We start from the raw sequence: 11,012 nt of genomic DNA, 5'->3' as shown, positions 1-11,012 counted from the left end.
AGAGAGAGGGAGACACAGAATCGGAAACAGGCTCCAGGCTCCGAGCCATCAGCCCAGAGCCTGACGCGGGGCTCGAACTCACGGACCGCGAGATCGTGACCTGGCTGAAGTCGGACGCTTAACCGACTGCGCCACCCAGGCGCCCCAGGGCTATCTTTTTAAAAATATGTTTTGTGATGTTAATACCCTTCTCAAAGCCACAAAGCCAGTCATCCATCACGAAGAATTATGTAATATGGGTTTCCACAGGCTGATGAGGCCTCTAGATAGACATGCACACGAAAGTCTAATTGTGGAAGCACTAGTCCACATAAGTCACTGAACCTTCGTGGCCTTAGCCCTACTTCCTGGTATCCGTGCCCTGGTATAATCCTCACTAACACTGAGTTAGTGCAGGTCTATGTATCAAACAGAACACAGAGGAAAGCAGGGTTTGCCACTTCTAAGGCTAGGTCCTAACATACACTGGGGCATCGCCTGTTTCGTTCTCTCTTCATTTATGTGCTCTGGGGAAAGCCAGTCACTATGTCATAAGGACATTCCAGGAGCCTGTGGATTGCCCCATGTGGGAAGGAACTGAGGCCTCCTGGTGACTGCCATGTGAGTGAGCCGTCTTGGAGGCAGACTCTTCAGCTTCTGTCAAGCCTTCTGACGGCTGCAGCCCCAAGCAGGAATCCCGAGGGACTTCTGAGTCAGAGCCACTAGCTAAGCCGCTCCCAAATACCAGACCCGTAAAAAGTTTTAGATAATAAGCGTTTGTGGTTGTAAGCCACTGAAGTTTAAGATGATCCTTTAGGCAGCAATTGATAATTCATACATCACTGATCATGTAAAGTCAGAGTTAAAAGGGACTCCAGTGATTAAGCAAGGCAGGCACTGATAGCTGGGCTCACCCTTTCCCATGAAGCCTGAAGAGATTTGATCAGAGCTGGCACATGATGAGACCCTTTTACCATCCCTGATTCTAAGAGATGTGGGGCTTGGTCCAAGTTTGCATGTGTAATTAATGAGAAGAACTCCATTTCCTGATTGCAAGCCCAGGTCTTTGCCACTATATTGTGCTACTGTCCAAAAAAATGACTTAATTTAACCTTTCTAGTTTTTAGGAGATACCCATTCACTTGCTAAACATCAGTCACTCAGCTTGTTAAGAATTACTCACCTGGGAAGAAGGTACCAAGTGTTTAAGGAAGTGGAAGATAGTTTGATTCGTGGCAGGCTAGATAACGGCCCCCAGAGATATCCAGGTCCTAATTCCTGGAATCTACACATGCCACCTTATATGGTAAAAGTGATTTTTCAGATGTAATTAAGTTGAGGATCTTGAGATGGGGAGATTATCCTGGATTTTCTGGGTAGAATAGAATCTAAATGTAATCACAACTGTCCTCTTAGGTGGGACGCAGAGAGCAATTTGATAAAGAAAAGGAGAAGGCAATGTGATGCAGGATAAGAAGAGAAAAGATTATGTGATGCAGGGCCATGAGCCAAGGAATGAGGACAACATCCTTCCTGGAAAAGACAAAGAAACAGATTCTCCCCTGGAGCCTCCAGAAGGAGCCAGCCCAGATGACCCTTTGATTTTAGCTCACTGAGACTGATTTCATATTTCTGACCTCCAGAACTATAAAAGAATCAATTTGTGTACCAATCCATCTCCTTGTCTTGTTAGTTTGTGCGAGACCATCTTTCCAAGACTCTGTTGTGTCCTCTGTAAAAAGGGAATAATAAAATATCTATTTCACAGAGTTGCTGTTAGATTATGATCATTCATGTAAAATGCTCAGGATAGGACTTGGCTCGTGGAAGGTTCTTTATAAAGTTGGCTACTGATTTGGTCTAGACAGGAAGATTGCAACATTTTTTGCCTCCTTTCGACTAACTCAACTAGATTACTAAGTAGCTCTTGGAATACAGAAAGGGTTGAATATTTATTAACTGTTCGAATGTCACTATCCTATCAGGCACTCCGACCCTATTGGCTTCATCTTCTCTGATCGTCTTTTCTCAAGAGTTGACTGCAAGATACAGAAAAGGCAAATGGATGGAATGACTGGAAAATAACCCCTGAATGAGAGAACTAAAGAGGGTCTTGAAGGGATTTCTTTGCCTATTATCTGCGTTCAGGGAAAGTCACACAAAACAGGTGAAAGGTTATCCTGTTTGTAAAGATCTCTAGCGAGGGAGTGCCCACAACCTTTCCTAGTAAGGTCCCTTGGTGCAGATGAAGACTGTTCTTGATTTTCAAAGAAGACTGCACTGATGTCTGTAAGTCTCCTCTGTGGAAAGAAATAGAACGATTTTGTTTTTGAGAACGGCTTAATACACAGTGCCGCTCAAAAGAGTCTGTTGTGAAAGTGGCCACATGTTAGTTACCTGGCCGTGTCTCCGTTTCGGTTTCAGGACCCCTGAAGGTAAGAGGCAGCAGAGTTGTACAGAGATTTTCTTTTCCTTACCCTGGCTTACACTTCAAAATGTCACGAATGAAAAAGAAAACGTATAATAAATCTATTTACTTACATTATTCGTCCCTACAACTGTTTTCTGTAGACTCTTGTATTTTCTATTTTTCGCTTCGTGGATTCGGCATTTGTATTCTGTTGTTTATAGGTACTGGTTACATCTGCATAGATGAAGTGCTCTGTGGTTTCTACCGTGAGCCCTTGGGGGGGCGGGAACAGCTTCTACACCTTTCTCTTGTATAGTGTTGGGTGGAACTTCTTGTGCCCCAGGGCTGTTTTATGATGACGGAGATGACACTATAAAACGAAGCTAAAGGAACATTGTTTACTTTTATTTTAATATCTATTTATTTATTTATTTATTTATTTTCAAAGAACATTAAAATTTTTTTTAGCTTATTTATTTTGAGAGAGAGAGAGAGAGAGAGAGAGAGAGAGAGAGAGAATGAGAATGAGTGGGGTAGGGGCAGAGAGAGAGGAAGGTAGAATTCCAAGCAGGCTCCACATTGTCCGTGCAGTGCACGACGCAGGGCTCGATCCCATGAACCGTGATGGAGTCAGACGCTTAACTGACTGAGCCACCCAGACACCCCTCAAAGGACTATTTTTTTTTTTTAAATAAGGTCTTATGCTGTTGGGTCTTTAGGGGGTGTCTCTCTATTTACAGAGTAAAGAACTGAGGAAGAAGCGCTGTATCATCATGACAAGCAACTGTGGCCAAATGGCATAGGCCAGTGATTTTCTAAAGGCCTGGAAAATCCTGGTCCTGTTGGAGATGGCCGTGGAAACAAATGAATCTGGTTCACTGACCTGGCCTCTGATGCCAGATGAAGGTTTAGCCTAAGGATGAAAGACCAAGTTCCCTTCTATCTCTGAACATGTCTCAACCCTGCACGTTGTCCTTCTCCATCACTGAATCCCATGTTCGCCCACCCCCGTGGTTAGCAGCTCATTAGAGGGGGGTGCATTTTTCCTAATTTAGCCTGGAATGGCTGATGCTTGTTGGGCTAACCGGGTGTGATGCCTGGTGCAGGAACAAAGTCAGTCTGAAGTCAGTTGACCAGGATGTCTTTCTCTCCGATGCAGACTCAACTACCCAAACTGGTAATGGAGGCAGACATCTCTTAATTGAAGTGGCCTTGTTTAGCCAACAGAGATTGACGGCCGAGGTGGCATTAGAAGGTTTGCTGCCTCACAGGTGCCATCTGATGGTGGCAGTTGAGCAGAACCTTAGTAGGTCTTTCGTGACAGCTTTGTAAGACACTGACTATAAGCCACGCACAAATTACTTTTTTATTTAAACATTTTTTAATCTTCATTTTTCAGAGAGCGAGAGAGAGAGACAGAGACAGAGCATGAGCGGGGGAGGAGCAGAGAGACAGGGAGACACAGAATCCAAATCAGGCTCCAGGCTCTGAGCTGTCAGCACAGAGCCCAACGTGCTGCTCCTACCCACAAACTGTGAGATCGTGACCTGAGCCGAAGCCGGACGCGTAACCTACTGAGCCACCCAGGTGCCCCTCTTTTTCATATTTAGATGCTCTGATTGTACAAGGTAGGTGAGGAATGAACAAAGGCACATCCAGAGGGTGATGCTCAACCTCTCTCCAGATAAGAAGCTCAAATCAGCTTTTGCTTTTGTGGGGAATCAAAATTTAATATATAATCTAAAAGCCTCCCAGCTTATGGAACTCAGTTCACAGGTTCTAGGAGAGAAGATGAAACTTTCATTTACCTTTACCCTATACGTGGAGAGATACTGTGCATAACCGCTTAAACCAACAGCTGGTAGATTTTGATGCATTTTTATCTGCTTACACAAGATCAACTCCCACCATAAACACTGAATTCTGTTTATAACAGAAGGGCAGGATCCGCGGGTAGCATAACCAGAGCGCTCCAGGCTCTTTTTTCCCCCCCTTTTCTCAGAGACTCCAGAGGAATGTGCCTTTGTACCGCCTCACGAGCATCCCTAAATCATGATTAATTTAAAGCCTTTTCTCTCCTTAGGCCTGACACAAGCAACCGCTTTTCTGTCACATCGATTTTTCTGTCCTTGCAGATTCGAAGCCAGGGTTGAGTCCTCCTAACAGGGCGAGTTCTCTGACAAGGAAGTTTTGCAAGCAAATTTACAGCTGGAGTCAAGCTCGTCAGTGAGGGCCAGAGGGGAACTGTCGCAATCCACTGGGTAAGTATGCATTTAATAGTGTTTATCCAAGCAAGTTTGTGATTTCTTCACTCTATGCAACAAATATGTTATTTGTAATACCTATCTTCTCTAATCTAGGTGTTTGAAAAATGCCTCTAACGTGTGTGGGCTAGAATACATTTTGTTTTTCTGTGGGCATATTCATTTAACAAGGGCAGCCTTTGAGGAACGATCAAAAACTGTTTGTCATTTTTCCAAATCATCTCTCTCTGCAGTGACCATGACTTAATCCTGAAGGAAAACAAGGTAATCTTTTCAAATAAACATTCTCAAGGATGTTTAGAGGGAACCCAGTCGCTAGTATGCAGAACCCTCCCCGTGACTGAAAATAGTTATATCGAAGGAATCCAATGACAGTAAGTTGGAGTGTTTGTAAGCATTTGGTATTTTCAGATGATTGACAATAATAAGCTAAATTGCGAGCAAAGACGTGTGTGTGTGTGTGTGTGTGTGTGTGTGTGTGTGTGTTGGAAGAGTCACTTAGGATCTTGTTTCTCAGTGCTGTTGGTGGAAAATGAGGCACAGAGTGGTTAACCACTTTCCTTAGGTAAGGGAGCTGGTGAGGAACATTGGTGATATTTAGAACCTAAGCCCATCAGCTTTCCTGGGGCTCACCTGCTTCTGGTCAGAGTGACTAAGGGATGAAGAAACATTTGATCATGATGTAAAAAGGGAGCTCTGAAACCACAGCAATTGGTTAGTAAGCAATGCAGCTTAGTAGTACACGATTCCTAGTCTCAAGGAACTTGGCATGAAATAAAAAGAGGAAAGGCTCAGTATGGATTGAATAAACAAAACTTACTTGGATGGTAGAATTAATTAAATCAATACAGACCAGGGGCATGAGAGTTTATCATATTACTGACAACATTATTTGCATTACAATTTTTTTTTTTTGCCAGTCTTTTCCCTTCTGGTCTCTGCGCTCTTGAAGGACATTTGGGCCTGAAGTCCCAGGACTTAAGGCTGATCCCGGCACAGATGAGGACAGGAAGAGGTGAGTGAATAAATTTGGTCTTGAATTTGATATTTTTATCTCCCATTGTTTGTGGGCCTGATGTTCTCTAATTTATCATTTGCTATTTAAGATGCCCATACATTCAAGGCATCTTTTTAAATATGTCCCCACCTATACATGACATAATTACATTATTACCTTGTTAAAAATCTTATAGCTGTGCTGTGCAGCAGAAACACAATGTGAGTTTTAAATTTTCTAATAGGCACATTAAAAAAGTAAAAAGAATAGTATAGTTCATTTAACTCAACATATGTAAAGCCTTGCCATTTCAGCAAGTCAATTAATATTATTCATTAACAGAATTACTAATGAGATAACTTACGTTATTTTTTTCATAGTAGGTTTCTAAAATCCAGTGTGCATTTTAACTTAATGGGCATCTCAGTTCAGACCTACTTTTTTTTTTTTTAATTTTTTTTAATGTTTATTTATTTTTGAGAGAGAAAGACAGAGCACAAGCTGGGGAGGGGCAGGGAAAGAGGGAGACACAGAATCTGAACCAGGCTCCAGGCTCTGAGCTGTCAGCACAGAGCCTCACACAGGGGTAGAACCCGCAAGCAGTGAGATCATGACCTGAGCCGAAGTCGGACACTTAACCGAATGAGCCCCCCCAGGCACCCCATTTCAGACCTGCTTTTGACTATGATGTAGATTACTGCATTTCAAGTCAACAATGTGCACTTGTAACGGCTGTATTTAGCACAGAGCTAGAGTTCACATGTAGGTGTAGGCAACGTTTTCCCTGCCATTATGCACGTTCTCAACCCCTGTAATTCAGAAATAATCCCATCCTCAGTCCCCTGTATGAAAGCTGGGTGACCAACCATCCTGATTTACCCAAGGGTTTTCTGGGACACAGGACTTGCAACTGTAAAGCCAACACAATCTCAAGCAAAACCAAACGGCTTGTCATCCCACGTGTAAACCATGCCTGTCCATCCACACATTTTATCCTCTTGGCCGCAGTGAGTGGATCAGATTTAGAACATATACACCTGCTGCCACTTATGAGATTTTGTGGGAACCACTGGGGAAAAGACCCTCACTTTCTGCAGTAGTTATTATATTGAGCTTCAGCTAACCTTCTTTACATCATGAGGAGAGAGCCTGGTTGACAGAGAAACCAGTTCCTGGATCCAGCCTTGCGTGAAGCTACTCTGCCCTTGAGCTTTTCAGTAAGACAAAAAAGGGGTTTTTTTTTGTTTTTTTTTTTTTAAGAAGCAATGGAGATCTGCTGTTTGTTCCTCTCCTGTCTCTTTCTCTCTAGCTCTCAGACCTTTGCCTTTGCTCACGTTTGCGAGTGCTTTGCTCCATTGTAGTGACTCTCACGACGGATCATAAGTCTCATTCTAGATATTGGAACAATCTAAAGTTCATGAGATCTCCAACCCATGGGCTAGGGACCCTTGGGAGATTGTGGAGTTGTAAGGTCAGCATCTGAAAATCCGTCCATCCATTTACGTCTTCTTAATCAATGAATACGAAAAGTGAAATCATTAGCATGTGGAAAGATAACACTTTTCGACAGCTCCAGGAGAAGACTGAGTAGGCATTCAATAGATATCATCGAGCTACTACTATATAACTTGACAAGGTTAAGTGCCTTATATGAAGCATTTAACACATATTATAGCATAGTATTTAGACTGGACTATTATCCTTGTTGTTTTGACATAGAAAAATAAATTTATATATATATATATATATTCTTTATTCACTATTCATTTAACACATTTATTTTTTAAACTATTATGTTCTCCATGACTTTAACATGTGGTGGAGAAAATAAGCTTACAAATATAGCCTACGAAACCACGCATGAGTAAATAAAGAACTAGGAGACGCCACTGCAGAGGAGAGGACGAGAAGCACCTGAGGTCAGAGGTGGGAATGGGTGCAGAAGGGACTCTGACACAATCGGAGAAGCTCCCACAAGCATGGTGCCTGATGCCTAACACAGCAAAGTGTATCTGCTCTATTGCAAATGTCTTTACCTTTTTCAGATGAGAGTTCCATTATTTCACAATGACAAATTTTACTTTGTTTTTCTGCATCATGGTGACATAAGGTCATGTTCCCAGGGTTGTGGAATCGAGCCCCACATCAGGCTCCTCGCTGAATGTGGAGTCTGCTTAAGATTCTCTCTCTCTCTCTCTCTCTCCCTCTGCTTTTCCCCAACTCGAGTGTATGCTCTCTCTTTCTCTCTGTCTCAAAAAAAAAAAAAAAAAAGTATTTGAGGCTGGAGTTTCCTTACCTGTGAAGTAAGGCAGATCAACCAATTCATCCAGAAGAGTATCCCTTTCAAAGTTTAGACACTACAAAGACTTCATATAGCATCCTCTGTTTCTACATTTACGGGCCTTCTGTTAAGATAACATGTCCTACAAACCACAGTCCAGAAGCCAGGCATTGCAGCTTGGCATCAGCTCAGCCTACGAGAGAAAAATTCCATCTCGTTTTATTTACTTTTTTATTTATTTTTAAATGTTTGTTTAATGTGAGAGAGAGAGCGAGAGCAGGGGAGGGGCAGAGAGAGGGGGAGAGAGAGAATCCCAAGCAGGCTCCGCACTGTCAGCACAGGGCCTGAGGCAGGGCTCAATCCCACGAACTGGAAGTTCACGACCTGAGCCGAGGTCAAGAGTCGGATGCTTCACCCACTGAGCCACCCAGGGGTCCGTCACCTCATTTTATTTTTACAGAAGTCACCAGATCATCCCTTTGTAGCTGTAACATCTCTTCACTTAAATATAGCCTAGGACAGACTGGTGAAGATTTTGTTACTGGTGGCAGGTTACTGATGGCAGAAAGAGTTTCAGCAAATGCCTCAATCTAGCGTTACTAGATTTGCAAGTGAATAACAGTGAGTTTCATCCAACGTGTAATAAATATCCTGAACTTTCCCTGTCCAGAAGCAAAACAAAATTGAAAGAACTCAAACCTTTTCCTATGGACCTAAGTTGGAAGCGTATCAAATTCTTCATCTTAGAATTTAGACTTTTCGAGAAATCTGCTTTCTTGTTATGTTTAATTTGACTACGCCTGGGAATGCATTTGTGTGTGTAGTTATGATGTCAGGTAGAGGGAGAAAGAGACAGACAAAGGGCGGGGGCGGGGAGGGTGGGGAGGGGGGAGACTGTTGTGCTGTGTTCCACAGAGTTTAGTGTAGGTCTACAGCTTAAAGATCAACATCATCTTGAAGATGACATGAGAAAAGGAGAAGATAGAAAGGGCATAAGTGTTTATGGACCACATTGGTGCACTTAGCCTCTGACACTGGATTCTTTTGATTTCAAAACAGTTTTTAATGTTAGTTTCATTGTTTTGATGTAAATGAAAATATCTCCTGCTTTATGAACAAATGTGTCAATTAATACGCTGTATCTTAATAAAGTAATATACATTCACCTTAACAACCTTGGAAGACCCTATCCGACTTTTACGAACTGAACGTTTTCCCTCACTGCAGGTTGAAATTGACATTTTACTCCTCTGCAGGTGAGCATGTGACAGTTTCGGCTACATGGTAACTCAACACAAGGGTTGTATACTGGCTATTACCATGCTCTTCCAGATTTACTGTGCCTTTTCTTTTTTGAGAGAGAGAGAGGGCACAAGTGAGCAAGAGGCAGAGAGAGAGAGAGAGAGAGAGAGCAAGAGAAGCCGGGATCACCCCAAGCTGGGCTCAGTTCACCCGAGGCAGGGCGCCAGCTCACAAACCGCAAGATCATGACTTGGGCTGAAGTCAGATGCTTAACTGACTGAGCCACCCAGGTGCCCCAGATTGTAATACTTCTTAAAAGGACATGGCTGCAAGATTAAACCCAGAATACTTACTGTGGTGCACCTGGAGTCATCCTATTCATGAGATCATAGTCACAAACCTTGTGACACTCATCCAAGGCCACGGCATCCGATATCTGTGTTTCTAATTATTGGGTAACACTAGTGTGAAAATCTCTGAGATTTTCCCCCTAACCTCTTCTACCTTAAATGTAGCCAGCATGCCTTCATCCTGCATCGTGATTGGCAGATAAAGACCAATGGAAGGTGTCACTGAGCATTATTAACAGAAACTGGCACCAGCAACTTCCTGTTTAATGTGACTGTAACTCCTGCTATTGCCATTATCATGACCATTTATTAAACATTCAGGGCCTTCACCGTATCAGAAGCAGGTGTATCTCTAAGTTTGACGTTCCCTCCATCTCTTGTGTCCCCTTTTTGTCCCTTTTCGCCTCACTGTCCTCACAGTTTGGGCTTCACTTGCTCAGGTTGTGACTGTGGCTTCAAGGGGGCCCATTTTTATCTGGCTGTAAAGCCGAGCAAACTAAACTTGCAAAACTGTTCTGGCACACATTGGAGCCTCTTCCTGCTTGGAATTTATATATTAACAACTTGTGAAGTCTTCGAAACCGAACTTTGGCACAAAGCTGCATCCCGACTGTGGTGCACCATGCTGCTAAATTTCCACACCAGTGTCACCTTGTCGCCTAACCCACAAGGCAGTAAGTAACCCACAGCTAGAATTTTAGGTTTCTTTCTTCCTTCTTCCAAAGGAAAATACCAGGCTGTTGTGTAAAAAAATGTGGCTCGGAGGTATGGTAGCATGAGCCAGGGGGTTATTGGCTATGGAGATCCTACTGCCAATCCTGTAGGACGTTTGCCTCCTCTACATCCTGTCTGTTCTCTCTTGAATACTTTCTGCCCTCCAGCACATCACTTCTGCCAAACCAGAGAAGCAGTGAAAGGCTATATTGTTTAGCTCACTAATTTGGAGGCTGGTATAGAGGGACGAGTCAAGCTTGCCCTGAGTTCTGCTCTGTCAGTCCCTGTCCCTGTCCCCATTGTCCAACAGCACACCCTGACCCATTTCTTCTCTTTCTTTTTTTTTTTTTTTATGTTTCTTTATTTTTGAGAGACAGAGTGTGAGCGGGGGAGGGGCAGAGAGAGACGGAGACACAGAATCTGAGGCAGGCTCCAGGCTCTGAGCTGTCAGCACAGAGCCCAACGTGGGGCTCGAACTCACAAACCATGAGATCATGACCTGAGCTGAAGTCCAATGCTTAGCCGATTGGGCCACCCACGCACCCCACCCTGACCCACTTCTTAAGCAACATGGCAAGAGAGAGCAGGAAAACCTCCTTTGTTTGTCTGTCATTCATTCATTTGAGGTAAAGTACAGTTTACCTCCTAGCTGCAAAGCACCGAGCTCTTGTTCTGAGCATTGTGAAGGAATACAACATCTGGTTCCTGTTCTGTATGGCCCTTCCAGTATGCCCCCCAGCCCCCTGACTTACAATCTAAATAGTTAAGCTGCAGA

General features: G+C 43.4%; 1 long non-coding RNA gene across 2 annotated transcripts; it reads left to right on the top strand.

Annotated features, from left to right (window-relative positions):
• Positions 1-4,414: 4,414 nt before the first annotated feature.
• Positions 4,415-7,943, top strand: LOC125937969 (uncharacterized). 2 transcript variants are annotated; one of them, XR_007462561.1, is made up of 3 exons: positions 4,415-4,650; positions 4,887-4,917; positions 5,574-7,943. It is a non-coding gene; the product is annotated as an uncharacterized LOC125937969 (long non-coding RNA). The 2 variants fall into 2 exon arrangements; XR_007462560.1 differs by lacking the exon at positions 4,415-4,650 and having other exon boundaries at positions 4,666-4,917.
• The last annotated feature ends 3,069 nt before the right edge of the window (positions 7,944-11,012 follow it).

This window comes from Panthera uncia, assembly GCF_023721935.1.
Source record: "Panthera uncia isolate 11264 chromosome B2 unlocalized genomic scaffold, Puncia_PCG_1.0 HiC_scaffold_24, whole genome shotgun sequence".
NCBI classification, from domain to species: domain Eukaryota; kingdom Metazoa; phylum Chordata; class Mammalia; order Carnivora; family Felidae; genus Panthera; species Panthera uncia.
Note: the sequence above shows the minus strand (reverse complement) of the source record. Positions and strands in the feature narration are given on the sequence as shown.